We start from the raw sequence: 20,635 nt of genomic DNA, 5'->3' as shown, positions 1-20,635 counted from the left end.
CAATTAATGAATTTAGGGCCACATGGCCCTAAATTCTCCGCTATTTTTTCCTGCTTCACCATGACCCAATTCAAGATACTATGTCATGCATGACGTGGTGGGCTTTCCCCATTTGCGCAAGGCATTGTGGGATACAAATTTGAAACAGGAGAGAAAAATGGAGGACACGAGTGTGCGAATGAAACGTGAAAGACCGACTACAGCAGGGCTTTGAACCAGAATTTTTTTCCTATTGGTTCGTTCCGAACAGAAACGGAATTTTAACGTTTCTGGTTTTGGGTTCCACCATTAAATAGACGTTCCCGAACCGGTTAGAACAAAAAAATTTCGTTCCCGGAACGGTTAATTACGTTCCCTGTCAGCTGTTTAACAAATGGCTATAAAATTATGTCTCTGTCTCATCCAGCTTAAGCCAAATGTAGGCTAATTCTATTACAACCTTCATTAAATAAGACAAGAAATAATTCAAAACAATTATTATTTCAAATGTTGGCGATTTGGATTCTCAGTATGTCTTCCATCTACACAAACAGAAAAAGTGCCAAAAATGAAAGATAATTCGTTTAGTGTGTTACCAAAGGCTAGTCAGGCCCTATACAGGGCTTTCCACAAGCGCCGGCTGCCAGCCATACAGCCGGCACACAATTAAGTCCAGCCGGCTACTTTAATGACTATTATTTTTGTAGCCCACAGGTTCTAAATATTAATTTTCGATTTTAATAAAATTAAATGTTTATCTAACAGACTGACAATAATGTCAAACTGAACCGCACTCATTTAAGTTGTGATTCGCGCTGTTTGTACCGATAATAACCACAAATTCCCCGCCGACTTCGCTGATCCGTGGCCCCGACATGCAGTGTGCGCGTACTCGGTGGAGGCAGTAGTGTGCACGCGCGCACTCGGTGGAGTTTATTTTGTGTTTAACCCCCCCCCCCCGGCTGGCTACTTATTTGTCATGGCTGGCTAGTATGAGCCTTAGTGGAAAGCCCTGTATGCATTGATAGGCTAACAGAGGTTAACGTCATTTAATGTTCGCGAGCCTCTCATTAACGTGGACAAATATATTGATATCGTGTTTGAAATTGATGTTTTTGAATAACGATAGACTGCAATATTTACCTCTTATTTAAGATGTGGAGACGTGATAGTAGTCCACCCTCCCGCTCTCTCCATTCAGTCAGCGAACGTCACACAGGAAGTGAACCCCAGCGGGTCATAGAAACTTGCGCAGGAGAAGAATGACTTTTTTATTTGTAGGCTACGGAAACTTTGAGGAACGAAATAAAAACCGGTATTAACCGGTTACCATTATTTTTAATAAGCGTTTCTGTTCCGGAACATAAAAAATAATAAAGTTTCTGGTTTCGTTTCTGTTCCATGTGAAATAGAAAAAGTTCCCGGTTTTTGTTTTCGTTCCTTGAACCGGTTCAAAGCCCTGGACTACAGTAACAGAAAGCGAGAAGAAAAGACGTCATGTTGCGAAGGAAAGGAAATGCAAGACCAAACTAATAAATATCGGTGGTCAGCGAGTACCTTGGTGTGATCAGCTGTTCGTTTAGCGACAGAATGATGGAACTGTCAGTGCACGGTCAAGGTAAACCTGTGCGTGCGTACATGGACTGTGCAAAGTGATCGATTTCATGCACATTATTTGCTCGGGAATCCCCTCAAATTAAATAACTTCCCAGCCACAGAATGGCCTGATATTTTGTGAGATATTACAGAAATAAACATCTATCACAATGACCAAATTTCAGAAGGAACTAAATTTCACAGATTTTATGAAATCGAAAGGCCGTCTAGCTTTAAGTAGTGCCCCTGCTAATGGCTTGAGAACATGAAGGACATTGTAGTGATTTACGTTTAACTGTAATTAACAATTTGCTTTCAATCTATAATTTGGGAAACAGGTTTGTACTTTTCACAATAACATTGCCAGTGAGGAAAAAAGAACAAGACTTGAAGCTTAGTTTTCGTCTTCCAGTGATCTCCAGGAAATCTGGATGACGTAACTTCCTTTTGAACATGTGACTTGTGGAATGTTTCGGAAACTTCATGGGGGGATGTGTTTCAGTAACAGGGTTCAATCAATGTCATGGGACACAAGTACAGTCAAATGGACATTACTCATAACCTAGAATAGATGACTTATGGAAAAGGATGTTTCAAGCATGAAATATTAAATGTATTTGCACATTAATGCAGAAAAACAATATGAGTTGTAATAAATTTTTTTGAAGTATTTTAATGATTATGTTTCAAAGTACAGTGCAGTTATAGTGTATGGAAACGTATTGCTGCCACACCAGAATAAGAAAAATGGATCAGTATCATGGGATAACGTCAAAGGTTGATTGTGATAAGATATTTTCACATTATTATGACAAACAAACTTATCACCTTCAAACAAGAAACTTTTCTTACAATAAATCACACGATTATAACAATATACAATTTTATCTTGTTATAATGTGATAAATTATTGCTATAATGCGAAACTTTTCATGTTATAACAAGACGATATACAGTACCAGTCAGAAGTTTTGACATGCCTTTTAATTCAATGGTTTTTATTTATTTTTATTCATTAAAAGTCACTTCATGTCTTGAAGAAAAGATAAAATAAGATAAACTGTATTCATCCATCGGTGGGGAAATTGACATGTTCCAGCAGCTCACACATAGAAAAAAATAGAGTTCAATAAAAGTATAAAAAAAAAAGTACAAACATGGGCCATGTATGTAAAGTACACAACAAAATAAGAATGAAACTTCAGTGAGAGTAGTACTTCACCTGAAGGAGCAATACTGCATTAATAAAATATTGGCAACTGAAATAGAAATAGAAATATTGCACCAGGTAGCATAATATAACTAACGAGGATGGAATATGTGAGTAAAGTAACCAATAAATGACAGAAAAACGCAGGCTATGGACATAATTGTTCACAACAGTCATGAGAGGGAGACATAAGAAAATACTCATCTCTAGCTGCTTTATCCTGTTCTACAGGGTCGCAGGCAAGCTGGAGCCTATCCCAGCTGACTACGGGCGAAAGGCGGGGTACACCCTGGACAAGTCGCCAGGTCATCACAGGGCTGACACACAGACACAGACAACCATTCACACTCACTTTAGAGCCACCAGTTAACCTAATCTAACTGTGGGGGAAACCGGAGCACCCGGAGGAAACCCACGCGGACACGGGGAGAACATGTAAACTCCACACAGAAAGGCCCTCGCCGGCCACGGGGCTCGAGCCCGGACCTTCTTGCTGTGAGGCGACAGCACTAACCACTACACCACCGTGCCACCCCATAAGAAAATACTTGCAAATGAAAATTATATCGTCCCAAATAGGAATATTATTACACAACATAAGTAGAAGATGGGCGGCACGGTGGTGTAATGGTTAGCACTGTCACCTCACAGCAAGAAGGTCCGGGTTCGAGCCCCGTGGCCGGCGAGGGCCTTTCTGTGCGGAGTTTGCATGTTCTCCCCGTGTCCGCGTGGGTTTCCTCCGGGTGCTCCGGTTTCCCCCACAGTCCAAAGACATGCAGGTTTGGTTAACTGGTGACTCTAAATTGACCGTAGGTGTGAATGTGAGTGTGAATGGTTGTCTGTGTCTATGTGTCAGCCCTGTGATGACCTGGCGACTTGTCCAGGGTGTACCCCGCCTTTCGCCCGTAGTCAGCTGGGATAGGCTCCAGCTTGCCTGCGACCCTGTAGAACAGGATAAAGTGGCTAGAGATAATGAGATGAGAAGTAGAAGATGGCGATGGGATGTGACTCAAGTGACAAAGTGACTTATTATAAAAGTAATGATGGATGTCGTTTCTCTTTACTTAGTTGAGCAGTTCTTGACATAATATGGCTGTGAAATAGGGCTGTTTACTGTATTATATATTATTATTATTTGATCTCAAAAGCATTAAGAAGGTAAGAAGTTGTACTAATTAACTTTTGACGAGGCACATCTGTTAATTGAAAAGCATTCCAGGTGACTCCCTCATGAAGCTGGTTAAGATAATGACAATAGTGTGCAAAGTGTCATCAAGGTAAACACTGGCTACTTTGTAGAATCTACAATATGAAACGTTTTGGTCTTTTGAACACTTTTATGCTTACCATGGGCAGCACAGTGGTGTAGCGGTTAGCACTGTCACCTCACAGCAAGAAGGTTCTGGGTTTGAACCCATGGCTGCTGAGGGCCTTTCTGTGTGGAGTTTGCACGTTCTCCCCATGTCTGCATGGGTTTCCTCCGGGTGCTCCGGTTTCCCCCACAGTCCAAAGACATGCAGGTTAGGCTAATTGGTGGCTCTAAATTGACCGTAGGTGTGAATGTAAATGGTTGTGTCTCTATCCCTCTGTCCAAAACCGCTCCCTACTCACTATACAGGGCAGTATATAGTGGGGACATCATTTTGTAGTGCTGTCCGAAACCTCAGTGAGGATTATTTACACTCTATATAGTGCACTCAAAGTATCCCACAATACATCATGAAAAGTAGTGTATGGTTAGATGGTCACTAACCAAAGCAATATATCCCATCATGCACTGCGGTCGTGCTGAAAGAAATCAAATTAAACGTCTCAAATTTGATTTAATAAAAGGCAGCGGCAAAGAAGAAAGTATTCAGCCTTAATTTTAAAAAAACTGAAAGCTGCAGGTACTTTGTATTGATAAATGAGGGAAATGCGCTCAGTATAATATGGATTTATCACAAAAATACATGCATGTGTTTATTATTTTGAAAACCCACCAGCCGACTGATCTGGCATGTTTTAACTGTGCGACAGTAATGACATAAACACCACCGCGACAGAGTAGTGTCTGAAAGTGTTTTTTCATTTTATCAATGAGCTCACTATATAGTCCTCTATATAGTAATTCCCTATGTAGGGAGTAGTGAATGAGTGAGCGATTTCGGACACAGGGTATGTGTCAGTTGTGTGATGATTTGGCGACTTGTCCAGGGTGTGTATATGTATGTGCATATATATATATAATCAGGTCGATACCGGTAGCTGTCCACGAACACCTCTATGAACAGACTTTACTTTAAGAGACTCCATATTCAAAAAGCTCCTGTAAGAAACCCATCCAGTGTCAGTTTGTTTGTTGCGTTACATATATTGAGCTCTCATCTTCTTTACCCTCTCTCACGAGATGTTCCAACATATAATAGTAGTGTCTTTCAGAAAGTAGAGGCATGCACTGGAGACAGGAACCTCTTGGGAGACTTTGTGAAAGGTGCTTGATGCATTCTTGGCTTGATGCATTCTTGGCTCTGCTCTGTGTTTAGTTAATATGAAGCAGTATGATATCTCGGAACAACTGGCACTTTATGAGAAGGAGTGAAGCAGAAGATTAGCCGACCAAGGCATGTGTTATTCAGCCAAGAGGCCCAACCTTCCTCCAGAGCTTTTAAACAAGAATTTCATTAGGAAAACACAAAAGGAGATTCTGGGGATCAACTGAAAATGGCCTTTTCTTCTAGATTTAAAAGATTGTGGTTAAATTATTTCATTACAAATATAAGTTAAATGGATGAATAATTCCCTGCTTGAAGATTGTTACTGAGAGATTTTGTGAGCGTGTGTGAGCGTGTGTGTGTGTGTTGTTTTCCATGACTATTCATTTTCTCGTTCTCTCACCACCCAGCTTGCAGCTGTCTCATGGATCCACTAGTTTCCAAGCCATCGTTTCAGCCACAGATGATTTTTGTTTCCTTAGTGAAGGAGCCATACCATATCAGCCTGTCTGATTTAAACACATCAGTCTCAATGGGATACAAATATCCTAAAAATTGTGATCCTTTATGCATGTCACACCTGTTGAAGATTGCAGCAAAAAAACAAAATAAAATTCGCACGCTTCTATTTCTTGTACTTCTCTCATTGTGTACACACAGCCTATTTATCCATTCAGATACCACTCTCACGTCCTGTTTACGAAACCAGCCCTGGATTTGACTCCTTTCCTTCTTCTTTTATTCCCAAGGCACCTGCATCCATCTCATTCTCATTCACTGCCAACGTTTGCCTGAGGATAGAAAAGGCAAGACATATTAATATGGATGACCTGTTATGGCTTTTGGCCCACTGCAAGAGTGAAGCTTTTTGTACTTTTACTATGTTGCAGCGCCCAGAACTAACCACTAGTTTTCATAGCTAGCATGATTATTATTTGGATGTAACAAGAGATTGCCTGTGTCGAATAGTGTGTACTCGTCATATGACAAACAAGGTCGATCAGAGCTATTTCTAAACCACACTGATCCAGCTGATGGATTGATTATACAGGCCATGTATGCTGACTCAGACTGGGGAGTAATCTAACCTTTTTAGGAATGTACCATGTGTTATTAATGAACAAAAAGGTTATCAAAAGGGTTATCACTAAAGGAATTTACTGTATTACTAAAGCTAAAGGTCCAGACATTTCTCATATTTCTAATTATACATACCTTTTGTTTCTAGTGTTAACTGAATAACATTCCTCAGTTAGAATCAGGCTTGTAGTACTCGAGTCCGACTCGCGCCCTAATTTTTAGGACTTGTGACTCGACTTTGACTTGAGCACTGATGACTCGGACTCGTGCATTAACTGCATTCGGACTCATAAATTGGAGATGATGACTCGGATTTTTTCTTTATTTTTTGTAACATGCCATAATAATTTGGCAGAAGATCTTTATATCTGGCGGCACGGTGGTGTAGTGGTTAGCGCTGTCGCCTCACAGCAAGAAGGTCCGGGTTCGAGCCCCGTGGCCGGCGAGGGCCTTTCTGTGTGGAGTTTGCATGTTCTCCCCGTGTCCGTGTGGGTTTCCTCCGGGTGCTCCAGTTTCCCCCACAGTCCAAAGACATGCAGGTTAGGTTAACTGGTGACTCTAAATTGACCATAGGTGTGAGTGTGAATGGTTGTCTGTGTCTATGTGTCAGCCCTGTGATGACCTGGCGACTTGTCCAGGGTGTACCCCGCCTTTCGCCCGTAGTCAGCTGGAATAGGCTCCAGCTTGCCTGCGACCCTGTAGAACAGGATAAAGCGGCTAGAGATGATGAGATATTTATATCTACATTAATTTTTGTACTAATTTCGTGCAAGAGTGTCACACCTGAGAGCCTTGGTGCATGCATCAGATAGACTCTTGGGTGCGCTCTGGACAGCACGTGCACCAAGCAGACTCTCACGCATGCCATAAACGACTTGCGAGGATTAACGCGCAATCAGCGCACCTATGTAAAAACTCTGAAAACACACTTACTTTGCGAAGTATTGACTTGCGTTGCTGACATATTACTGAGCCTTATTTCCTTGTTTGGTTTCCTGATCCCTGATTTCCTGTTTCTCGTCTTTGATTCTGCCAAGTCTATGATAGCCTATTTGTGTGTCGCTTGACCTATCGCCTGTTTCACTGTTTTACGATTTTGCCTGCCGTTCTGGATTGTTTATGTGTCTTTACTTGTAGTAATAAACACACCTTCTGCACTTACATCCATCTCCCAACCATCTCTGACAGAATACTTCGCACTCCCTGATAAAAAGAATGCACATTCACCTGTTCATACGTCATGTTCAGGAACAAACTAATGTTAATGGCGCTGAAACAGCCACCGTCAAATGGTGCGGTTGGAGTCTTGTTGTCATACTCAACTCGAATTTTTTTAATGACTCAGACTTAAACACTGGTGACTCGAGACTGGACTCAGACTTGAGGTTTAGTGGTTCGACTACAACACTGGTTAGAAGTGAAACCTGAAGACAACTTAAAGGGAAAAAATCCATACAAAATCCAAAAAATTCCCTGGAATTTTCTAAAAAAAAAAAAAGTGACATATGTTCGCTTTATTCCAGGGGCTGTAACAATGTCCTCCTTGTTTAATCTTGTTTTTAATGAGACTACAAGCTGAATTACCACCGAAAGGTTGTTTGTCTTCATTTGAAAAGCACATTTTCTGAAAACGTTTGAATAATTCCTGCACACACATCTAATAATATGGAAAAAAATTTGTTTGTTCTCAAAGTTAAACTCCTTTCACTCTGTACAGCTCCAAACATTCACTTCATCCTGCTTGAAGCGATACGTAGCGTCATTGACATTTGCAGCATTGAAATATAAATTGAAGGTTTCATCTGCATATAAAACTTTTCAGAGCTGCCTGGCGCCATCCTTGATTTCTCTCTGTAATTTCGTTGGTGTCTGTTGAAAGATGTATCGTGCTCTTGTGCAGACTAATATAAGTTTTATAGCTTGGTATTATAGACGCATAAAACACAGAGTGAAAATGTAAATTAGTTCAGGGCAGCCGCAGTAATAAGAAGCTTCGGGGTAACAAGAAAGTAGCACTTATAAAGAATTATAATGTGTAACATTTGATTTAGGTGCCTATGAATAGTAATGCAGGCTAATGAATTCATGCAAATGGCATCGTTGCTAACATGAGCAAAATGGATTTTACGGTGAGTTTTAGGATGAGGTCAATGGGAACGTTTAATTAAGCTTAATGTTAACTCTAGTTCCTTTTAAAGGACTGACTATAAAAGGCGTAAGTCTTAATTAATATTTTAGCCTCTCTGGTTCCAGACTGGTTGCACTGGTATAAAGGAAGAGACCTGCTATACTGGGAATTGACTGCAAATAAAAAAGGAAGGAAATGAGAGGAAATGCATTTGATTTTTTTTTAACCTCTGCTAAATCGATCATCATACTTCTTCTATCAGTGCTACTATAATGTACAATCCCCCCACCACCACCTCTTCCTTTTTTCCCTACCTATTATATAACCATAGTGGTGGGCATGTAAGAAGTATTTTGGAGCATTTACTGGAATATTGTGCCTGCAGTGCTGTCAGAACAGAAGCATCATGTCCCCCCCGAATCGTCTGTGTTTGCATAGCTGGAAACTCTAGCACATTTTCCAGGATCGATGTGTGTCACCATGTGCAGCATGGCAGCATGAAACACAGCAAATGTGTTACACGCTTACATGCTTTCATGTCCAGACCCAACTGGAGCTGTGCAGTCGTTAACACATTCTCGGGCCATTCCTGTTTCCTGCAAAGTGTGTTCACATGGGAGAGAATCATGAAATGCCTGAAACCTGTCAATAGCTTTTAGTGCACCCAGGGTGTAGGCTTCAGCTGTGCTTTTAATGGGCAAGTGCTTTAATGCTCCAAACCCCCAATTACAGCCCCCGAGGCTCTACAGACTAATATTAGCTGTATGCTTCAAAAAACTCTTTTCAGATATATGGATCTATTTATGGGAATACATTCAGAACAAGTTTGACAGTACCAATTAAAAGTTTGGACCTTCTAATTCAGTGTTTTTCTTTATTTTTTTATTAATTAAAAGACACTTCATGTCTTAAAGTAATGATGGGTGTCGTTTCTCTTTACTTAATTGAGCGGTTCTTGACATAATTATGTATGGATTATTACAGTTGTGGAATAGGGCTATTTACTGTATTATTATTATTATTATTATTGTTTACTATTTACTATTTGATCTTGAATACATTAAGAAGGCAAGAAATTGCACTAATTAACTTTTGACGAGGCACCTGTTAATTGAAAAGCATTCCAGGTGACGACGTCATGAAGCTGGTTAAGATAATGCCAGTAATGTGCAAAGCGTCATCAAGGTAAATGGTGACTTTTACACTTTTTTTGTTTACCACATAATTCCATATATGTTCAAGATTCTTTCATATGATTTCATAGGTAGGGCGGCACGGTGGTGTAGTGGTTAGCGCTGTTGCCTCACAGCAAGAAGGTCTGGGTTCGAGCCCTGTGGCTGGCGAGGGCCTTTCTGTGTGGAGTTTGCATGTTCTCCCCGTGTCCGTGTGGGTTTCCTCCGGGTGCTCCGGTTTCCCCCACAGTCCAAAGACATGCAGGTTAGGTTAACTGGTGACTCTAAATTGACTGTAGGTGTGAATGTGGGTGTGAATGGTTGTCTGTGTCTATGTGTCAGCCCTGTGATGACCTGGCGACTTGTCCAGGGTGTACCCCGCCTTTCGCCTGTAGTCAGCTGGGAGAGGCTCCAGCTTGCCTGCGACCCTGTGGAACAGGATAAAGTGGCTAAAGATAATGAGATGAGATGAGATTTCATAGGTTTGATGTCTTCAGTATTGTTCTGGGCAGCACAGTGGTGTAGTGTTTAGCACTGTCACCTCACAGCAAGAAGATTCTGGGTTTGAGCCCAGTGGCCGGCGAGGACCTTTCTATGTGGAGTTTGCATATTCTCCCCATGTGGGTTACCCCCACAGTCCAAAGTAGCTCTAAATTGACTGTTTGTCTCTATGTGTTGGCCCTGCAGTGATCTGGCAACTAGTCCAGGGTGTTGCCCATAGTCAGCTGGGATAGGCTCCAGTTTGCCCGCGACCCTGTACAGGATAAGCGGTTATGGATGATGGATGGAGTATTGTTCTACGATGTAGAAAATCGTCAAAATATAGTAAAAACTTATGAATGAGTAGGCATGTCCAAACTTTTGACTGGTACTCTATATGGACATTGCCCTCCAGAATTATTGGTACTCTTAATAAAAATAAACAGCAGCAGGAGTGCAATGCATAATATTACATTACATTACAGGCATTTAGCAGATGCTCTTGTCCAGAATGACATACAACAAGTGCAAAAGTCAGGTACAAGAAGTGCTGAACCACTAGACAAGGAAGTTCTAGTGCCAATCGAACAGGTGACAGAAAAGCACTTAGTGTAATATTCTGCTGAAGTAACAAAAAATCAGCAAACAGCCAAGGAAAACAAACCAACTATACAAATGAGCTGACAAAGTACAACTAAATAGAGAAAAATAAAACCCCAACGGCTAACACTAAGTCATCATGACCAGGCTAGACAGCACACAGCCTGGGTTGGTCAAGACCATTACCCAGTTACACAGTGGGCAGGGAAGCAGGGGAGAGGTGCAGCCTGAAGAGGTGGGCCTTCAGTCTGTGCTTGAAGGTGGTCTGGGAGTTGGTGGTTCAGACCTCGATGGGAAGGTCATTCCACCAACAGGGAGCCAGGACAGACAGCAGGTTTGAGTGGGCTGAGCAGCATGAGCAGAGAGGAGGAGGGGCCAGAAGACCAGGAGCAGCAAAGCATAGGGATCTAAAACACACAAAACCACAACAGTAAGTTTTCTGTTGGATAAATAAAATGGGGTGGCACGGTGGTGTAGTGGTTAGCACTGTTGCCTCACAGCAAGAAGGTTCTGGTTTTGAGCCCAGTGGCCGATGGGGGACTTTCTGTATGGAGTTTGCATGTTCTCCCCATGTTTGTGTGGGTTTCCTCCAGGTGCTCCGGTTTCCCCCAAAGACATGCAGGTTAGGCTAATTGGTGGCTCTAAATTGACCGTAGGTGTGAATGTGAGTGAGTATGAATGGTTGCTTGTCTATATGTGTCAGCCCTGTGATGATCTGGTGACTTGTCCAGGGTGTACCCTGCCTCTCACCCATAGTCAGCTGGGATAGGCTCTAGCTTGCCCGCGACCCTGCACAGGATAAGGGATTACGGATTATGGATGGATGGATGGATGGATGGATGGATAAATAAAATGGTGTATTCACCATTTAGGGAGAGAAATAGATAGATAAATAACTAAACACATAAATACATCCGGGTTCGAGCCCCGTGGCTGGCGAGGGCCTTTCTGTGTGGAGTTTGCATGTTCTCCCCGTGTCCGCGTGGGTTTCCTCTGGGTGCTCCGGTTTCCCCCACAGTCCAAAGACATACAGGTTAGGTTAACTGGCGACTCTAAATTGACCATAGGTGTGAATGTGAGTGTGAATGGTTGTCTGTGTCTATGTGTCAGCCCTGTGATGACCTGGCGACTTGTCCAGGGTGTACCCCGCCTTTCGCCCGTAATCAGCTGGGATAGGCTCCAGCTTGCCTGCGACCCTGTAGAACAGGATAAAGCGGCTACAGATAATGAGATGAGATGAGATGAGACATAAATACATCCATCTAAATACATAAATACATAAACAAATACCGCCGACCAAAAAAACATACACAATATGTCACTTCTGCTTACAAACTGTGGTTAAAATCAATGTGGTAGTGATGGCCAGGATGGTGGGGATGGATGAGGCCGTGGTGGATGTCTTTCTTCCCTTTAAGCTCTCAAACCACATATTATGCAGATCCATCAGTTAATGCTCCCATTTCAAAAACTCTTAATCTCCTGGTGGGATTTTCATGCACACCAGAAGAGTTTATACTGAATGCTGGAAAAAAAGGAAAACATCCATTGAGCAGCAGTTCTACAGACGTAAACTCCTTTTTGATGAGAGAGGTCAGAAGAGAATGACCAGAATATTTCAAAGCTAAGCAGGCTATAACAGCTCAAATAACAACTCTTTACAACCATAGTGAACAGAAAAGCATCTCAGCATCCACACCATGCTGAACTTCAGGGAAATGGCAGTAAAACAATAGCAGAAGACCACATTGAGTTCCACTCCTTTAAGCCAAGAACAGGAACCTGAGGCTACAATGGACACAAGACACACTCATGATGGAATGTTCCAGCATGCAGCTGCCTGATTTGTACTTGTACTGACTGAGAGCTGCAAAATAATTTTGGCTAGTAGGCTCAGTGCATCCCTTTGTGTTGAAGCAGTCCAAGTCTTTATTCTAAACACAGTAATTTACCAGAAATGTTTGGGCTTCTAGCCAGCCTTTATATATTTATATGGGAATGGAGTAAGAAATACCAGATACAGTCTTACAAAACACAACAAATGCAAACATAGTTTCTCATCTGGATATCAGATAATCTCATGTGGATACTGTAGACTTGGAACAAAGAACTGCTGCAGTAATCAGGAATTTATAATCCCACTTTCTCATATGGGGTCTTGATTTGTCATTCGGATATCTGGAAAGCTTCTTTGTGACTTTGTTTCGATTGTTAAATGCACTATACAAATCAGGGCTTTGAACCGGTTCAAGGAACGAAAACGAAAACCGGGAACTTTTTCTATTTCACATGGAACAGAAACGAAACCAGAAACTTTATTATTTTTTATGTTCTGGAACAGAAACGCTTATTAAAAATAACGGTAACCGGTTAATACCGGTTTTTATTTCATTCCTCAAAGTTTTCGTAGCCTACAAATAAAGTCATTCTTCTCCTGCGCAAGTTTCTATGACCTGCTGGGGTTCACTTCCTGTGTGACGTTCGCTGACTGAATGGAGAGAGCGGGAGGGTGGACTACTATCACGTCTCCACATCTTAAATAAGAGGTAAATATTGCAGTCTATCGTTATTCAAAAACGTCAATTTCAAACAAGATATCAATATATTTGTCCACGTTAATGAGAGGCTCGCGAACATTAAATGACGTTAACCTCTGTTAGCCTATCAATGCATAGGGCCTGACTAGCCTTTGGTAACACACTAAACGAATTATCTTTCATTTTTGGCACTTTTTCTGTTTGTGTAGATGGGAAAACGTACTGAGAATCCAAATCGCCAACATTTGAAATAATAATTGTTTTGAATTATTTCTTGTCTTATTTAATGAAGGTTGTAATAGAATTAGCCTACATTTGGCTTAAGCTGGATGAGACAGAGACATAATTTTATAGCCATTTGTTAAACAGCTAAAAGGGAACGTAATTAACCATTCTGGGAACGAAATTTTTTTGTTCTAACCGGTTCGGGAATGTCTATTTAATGGTGGAACCCAAAACCGGAAACGTTAAAATTCCGTTTCTGTTCGGAACGAACCAATAGGAAAAAAATTCTGGTTCAAAGCCCTGATACAAATACATGCAGATTGTAAAAACATGTCAAGTCAGATTCCTTATGGATAGCATCTTCTTCTTCTTCTTCTTCTTCCATCCACCAAATTTGTTGGAGGAGGTTATGTTTTTGCCTCCATTGTTCACTTGTTCCCAACATAACTCAAAAAAGTAGTGACCAGATTTTGATGAAAAGGTGAGCCATGGGTCAAGAAACCATTGATTAGATTTTGATGCAAATCCGGATATGTATGTGGATCCAGGATTTTTTTTTGTCTGTTCCCAATGTAACATAAAAAGTAGTGATTTTGATGAAATTTGGTGCACAGCTTTCGTATTAAAATCACTAGGTTCAAGGGATTTGATTTTGATGTTGATAATATGTGGCTAGGCGGAGGTATGCACTCTAATGAGTGCCCTTCTTCTATCCATCCATTATCTGTAGCCTCTTATCCTGTTCTACAAGGTCGCAGGCAAGCTGGAGCCTATCCCAGCTGACTACGGGCGAAAAGCGGGGTACACCCTGGACAAGTTGCCAGATCATCACAGGACTGACACACAGACACAAGCAACAATTCACACACCTTCACATTCACACCTACGGTCAATTTAGAGCCATCAATTAGCCTAACCTGCATGTCTTTGGACTGTGGGGGAAACCGGAGCACCCGGAGGAAACCCACACAGACACGGGGAGAACATGCAAACTCCACACAGAAAGGCCCCCATCAGCCACTGGACTCGAACCCGGAACCTTCTTGCTGTGAGGTGACAGTGCTAACCACTACACCACCGTGCCGCTCATTATTATTATTATTATTATTGCACATAATGTAGTTGTCTGAATGCACAGTATGCATCATAAGGCTATTATTTGTTTCCTTTATTAAAGGGCTCACTGCTGTTTTGCAAGATATCTCTCTTCCCTTAAACTCAGAACTTCAGTCTTGGGTAAGAATCTGGACACAGTGTCCAGATTATTATCATCAACTCAGAAAACTTCAAAACATTTTGTCTGCTTAGTTATTTTCACATAGGACTGATCAAACAAGACCAAGACTACAAATCTTTGAAGAGGAAAGCTGCCATGTTGGATTTTTTTTTATTTCACAGTGTGTAATTAAAGGAGAACTGAAGTCATTTTTAAACTTTCGTTATTTCTTAATTAACGTGTTATTCAATTACGTTTTCGGTTTTAGTAACCTTATATCATGACTCGTATTGGCAACTAATTGCAATTAAATATTATACTTATCGGCCTATTCAGTTTTTAGCCATGTTGAATTTAGTTCCTTTGGTCCACGGCAGGCGTCGCTTATCCGCGCGATCTTCACGAGACTTGTGCGAAACTTCGAAACGTGAAGTGTCAGCCAGGTGTCAGTGCCGCTATTTTGAAAACTGTTTTCCAGACGAAATATTGCACAAAAACGAGTTTAAATGACGGTTACTGCCCACTTTTTTCAAACTTTCCTGATTGCTATCAAAACAAACAAAACTTCCGGCTTGATTACATCAGCATTCGAAAGAGGGCGCGCGCGTCTTTTGACAATGTTAGCAGATGTTGGTCGCTTTGATTTCTGCTGTACGTTTTACCTCCGTCCTACGATGTTTCACACAGGTCTCAACGAATCTCGCTTACGGCCATCGCTTTGACATATGGACTGATATATTCATCTCATTATCTGTAGCCGCTTATCCTGTTCTACAGGGTCGCAGGCAAGTTGGAGCCTATCCCAGCTGACTACGGGCGAAAGGTGGGGTACACCCTGGACAAGTCGCCAGGTCATCACAGGGCTGACACGTAGACACAGACAACCATTCACATTCACGGTCAATTTAGAGTCACCAGTTAACCTAACCTGCATGTCTTTGGACTGTGGGGGAAACCGGAACACCCGGAGGAAACCCATTCGGACAACATGCAAACTCCACACAGAAAGGCCTTTGCCAGCCATGGGGCTCGAACCCGGACCTTCTTGCTGTGAGGCAACAGCGCTAACCACTACACCACCGTGCCACCACTATCGAAAATGCATTCCTATATTTAATAAAATCAGATAAATAGAGGGGCGGCACGGTGGTGTAGTGGTTAGCGCTGTCGCCTCACAGCAAGAAGGTCCTGGGTTCGGGGCCGGCGAGGGCCTTTCTGTGTGGAGTTTGCATGTTCTCCCTGTGTCCGCGTGGGTTTCCTCCGGGTGCTCCGGTTTCCCCCACAGTCCAAAGACATGCAGGTTAGGTTAACTGGTGACTCTAAATTGAGCGTAGGTGTGAATGTGAGTGTGAATGGTTGTCTGTGTCTATGTGTCAGCCCTGTGATGACCTGGCGACTTGTCCAGGGTGTACCCTGCCTTTCACCCGTAGTCAGCTGGGATAGGCTCCAGCTTGCCTGCGACCCTGTAGAAGGATAAAGCGGCTAGAGATAATGAGATGAGATGAGATAAATAGAATTTCGATAATAAAAAAATTGCCTTCAGTTCTCCTTTAATGTAGTTTTATGAAATATAGAAAAAAATTTTTTTTTACACCAAATCCTCCATTTCCTGAACAGGTCTCTTGCATTAATTGAAAAATTCTTTTAAGTGGCTGATCTCAGGATACTATGGACTGGAGTATGAAATGATCAGCATAAATATGCAGTGGCTTTCAGCTTTTATTCACATATTCGATGATAATAATAATAATATTAAATAGTCATTTTTCAAAAGTAATATTTGACTAGCCAATGATTTTAAAGGAAACTGTAGACTTGCTGTTTCCTGTGCACAAAAGAAGCACCAGGTGCCAAAATGAATATCGATGAATGACATTGAGAAACCTTTCGAGAGAAGGAAAAAAAAAAAGTCTTTTTTTTTTCCAGTCACACAAAGCTACACTACATAATCTCAAAAATAAGAAAGTTCTTTGCTCCTAGCTAGATAGCTTCTTTGCACCTTGAACTCCTGTGAGGAATTAAAGCCCTCTACCTACCTTCAGTGAAGGAGCTGCATTTGACGTCAGCCCTTGTCGTGTTGCTGCGCAGAGTAAGGTGACGTGATTAGACTGCAGATGCAGGTCTCTCTCTCTCTTTTCCCCTGCTAGCCAATCACAGGCAAACTTTGGGGGTCTGCATCCGGCAAGACTGTTGTGTGAACAGCATAACAATCACCCTGCCATTGACTGTGAAGAATATGAATGAAGGTCGAGTGTCAGTCACTTGTTGGTGCACCTGAACTCACACCACTCTACTGTAATGAAGTCCATATTCCTGCTTTCAAAATATCAGTCAAGTGTCCTGCTGAGATTTTATTTACTGTGCTCCAAATAATCCACTGAGGATTGAGCAGGTGTAATATTCACAGCGTTAATCAACAATACGCTGTACCTATTCGATGATCGCACGAAAATGAGCAGTGGCAGGCGTCTTGGTTGTGTGCTTTGCAGCAGTCTGGTGGTCTCGTAATAAGAGCTCTTCATCTGATTATAAATTGTAGCAGAGACTGAAATAGAGACCATCTGCGTGATTAGTCAGCTGCCCAAACAAAAAAGTCTGGCAGCAATGACACTTATGAATGCAGAGCACAGAAAGAGCTTTTTAATTCAACATTGCATACCTGACCTCCTCTGACTTTCTCCAAAGACAAGCTGACCTGCACCACCACAGAAGCAAGGAAAACAAAATATGAGCCAAATAAGTGGACGACTCGAAGGATTTCATGTTAAAAACTTTCACAGCCAAACTATGTGCCTCTAATTGCTGTGAAAACATGTCAGGTGTATTCAGAATTTGGCAGGCTCCTTGAAAAAGCTAGTTAGCTAAGCTTCAAGTTACCCTGCAACAAGTTTATTTTCCTAATTAGCTGTAGCTTCAGCAGGAAAATGACTCTCAAATCAAAGAACGTCGTCGACCTCTTCAAGTGAAGGATTTGTACTTTCTGCTGTTTTCTTTTGGCGAGCGTGAGCTGTGTCGAAATGATCAAAAATGCATCTGGATAGCATTAGCATCTTATGTACGCAATTTTAGCACAAGTGGCTATTTGTGGTCATGGTGAGTTCTTTTTTTTATAGGTGAAAGAAATAAGCAGGATGACTGGACTACAACAAGATCAAGATCTGATGGACAGTAAAGATCATTTTAAACCTCAAGCAGTATTTATGCTACCTGTTAATTCTATATAATGATCAACTCAGGCAGTCTGAAAATGGTAATTCGTTCATTTTCTATCCTGCTTATCCATTGCTGGGAAGCTGGAGCCAATCCCAGCTGACTTCAGGCGAGAGGCAGGGTTTATCCTGGACAGGTCGCCAATCCATCGCAGGGCTAACACAGAGAGACAGACAGCCATTCACACTCACATACACACCTATGGGTAATTTAGAGTAGCCAGGTGAAGTAATCTGCATGACTTTGGACTGTGGGAGGAAACCAGAGCACCCAGAGGAAACCCACGCAGGCATGAGAAGAACACGCAAACTCCACAAAGAAAGGCCCCTGTCGGCTGCAGGGCTCAAACACAGAACCTTCTTGCTATGAGGCGACAGTGCTAACCACTACACCACCGTGCCACCATGATTATTATTATTATTATTATTATTATTAGTTGGCATCCGTAGGTGTGAATGGTTGTCTGTGTCTATGTGTCAGCCCTGTGATGACCTGGCGACTTGTCCAGGGTGTACCCCGCCTCTCGCCCATAGTCAGCTGGGATAGGCTCCAGCTTGCCTGAGACCCTGTAGAAGGATAAAGCGGCTACAGATAATGATATGAATGATATTAGTTGGCATATCAGGTGAAAATTCAAATTCAATCCAAATTGAAACTGCTCTCACTGAATTCAGAATTGAATGCAGAACAACATACTTTTCACAAAATTAAAATGTATATTCGTTCTTGAGATATTACAAATCAAAGCTTGAAAAAAAAAGGCTAAATTTTTGGAAAACTGTTGTAATAGTCGGTATTAGGATCACATGGGCCTCATTAAGCAGTGACATCAAAAGTTTTTTCTTCATAACTTTTCTATTTTTCAAGACATTTATGTGAAAATTGGCAGGCACATAGATGGTTGTATACTGAATACAAAGTTTAAAAAAATGAGTAAAAAACAATTATGCAAATTAGTATTGATTATGCTAATTAGGTAAAACTGTTAAATCAGTACACTCAATAAAAAAGTAATAAAAGATTATTTCTAATACCCCCTTTGTGCTCTGTAGGGCTTTGTATTTCTCAAAAAGTAGGGCCTACTAGTGTTTTACATTAAAGAAATTATATATATATATATATATATATATATATATATATATATATATATATATATATATATATATATATATTAAAGCCCTCTACCTACCTTCAGTGAAGGAGCTGCATTTGACGTCAGCCCTTGTTGTGTTGCTGCGCAGAGTAAGGTGACGTGATTAGACTTACTTACTTAGACTTATATATATATATATATATATATATATTTACCAGATGGGAGGTCCGTATCGTGAAATACCATGACCGAGGTCTTGAAAATACTGACCGAGGCCTCTGGGCCAAGGTCAGTATTTTCAAGGCCAAGGTCATGGTATTTCATGATACAGACCGACCTTAAGCTGGTAAATAATATATTTATTTTTTTCTTTACCAAATTCTAACAGAAAATGAGAGCGCCTGAAAGAGAAACCATATTTAGAACAAACCTGCTATAAGCTCGTCAAAAACCTGTTTGACAAGCTACGTCAGCTCAGAATTTTCCAAAAATAAAAATCTTGATCTACTGTAGGCGACACAAAACCAGGTGCTTTCATCATAGTGAAATGCAAAAATAAATGTTGACAAAAAATTGCTACTATGTTTGTTGTTGTGAATGAGCGAGTCGCCAAAGGTCCGTAACCAGGGTCCGGATCGTAGGATTCCGGACCGCTCGCGAGCCAATCAGAGCACACAATTTAATGGAAACTGGACTGTGAAAAAAATAAAATGCTTATTTCGATTAATATTCACAGCTTTCAAGGCGAACCTCGAAAAAACTGTCTGATCCACAACCAATAAACAATTCACATTAACCGAACTGAAATTGACACTCGCATTTCTGACTTCTGGTTTTATAAAATATCATTCCGACCACTAAGATCTGAATATTTTTCATCAAAACAACTACAGTTATATTCTACAGTAGTTATTTATTTACATGAATCAGTTTGATTTGAAAAAAAAAGTAGGTAAAGCTATGAAAAGTCACTTCAAAGTCTCCTGTGAATCATAACATCAAAACTAGAGGAGGGAAATTTTTGCTGAATACTTCATCAGAAACAGTGAGAGCAAGAGAACATCCCTATAAAAGTTATCTGATTGATGTTCAAGAGTAATCCAGTCGGAAACCGATCAGAAGAGAGAGAGAGAGCGAGCCTGACTGCTTTCCCGTGACTCAAAAATCACTGGCAGTTTCCCGATATTACATAAGCAGAGAGTGAACTCTGTTGTACCAACTTCAACCTGCCATTACTCCCAAAGTACTAAACAGACCTTAACAAGATACATTTCTTTGGAAAGCAGAGATAAGCTTTTTAATGATACTGTTCATCTAATCTCATCTCATTATCTCTAGCCACTTTATCCTGTTCTACAGGGTCGCAGGCAAGCTGGAGCCTATCCCAGCTGACTACGGGCGAAAGGCGGGGTACACCCTGGACAAGTCGCCAGGTCATCACAGGGCTGACACATAGACACAGACAACCATTCACACTCACATTCACACCTACGGTCAATTTAGAGTCAACAGTTAACCTAACCTGCATGTCTTTGGACTGTGGGGGAAACCGGAGCACCCGGAGGAAACCCACGCAGACACGGGGAGAACATGCAAACTTCGCACAGAAAGGCCCTCATCGGCCACAGGGCTTGA

The 20,635-nt window shown here is 41.4% G+C and overlaps 1 long non-coding RNA gene across 1 annotated transcript; it reads right to left on the bottom strand.

Moving 5' to 3' along the window:
- Nucleotides 1-9,558: 9,558 nt before the first annotated feature.
- LOC132873699 (uncharacterized) lies at nucleotides 9,559-17,398 on the bottom strand. The gene is made up of 4 exons (XR_009651592.1): nucleotides 17,357-17,398; nucleotides 17,128-17,242; nucleotides 16,734-16,922; nucleotides 9,559-11,126 (listed from the first exon to the last, which is right to left on the bottom strand). It is a non-coding gene; the product is annotated as an uncharacterized LOC132873699 (long non-coding RNA).
- Nucleotides 17,399-20,635: the final 3,237 nt, after the last annotated feature.

The sequence above is a fragment of the Neoarius graeffei genome, chromosome 25 (genome assembly GCF_027579695.1).
Source record: "Neoarius graeffei isolate fNeoGra1 chromosome 25, fNeoGra1.pri, whole genome shotgun sequence".
Taxonomy (NCBI): Eukaryota; Metazoa; Chordata; class Actinopteri; order Siluriformes; family Ariidae; genus Neoarius; species Neoarius graeffei.
Note: the sequence above shows the minus strand (reverse complement) of the source record. Positions and strands in the feature narration are given on the sequence as shown.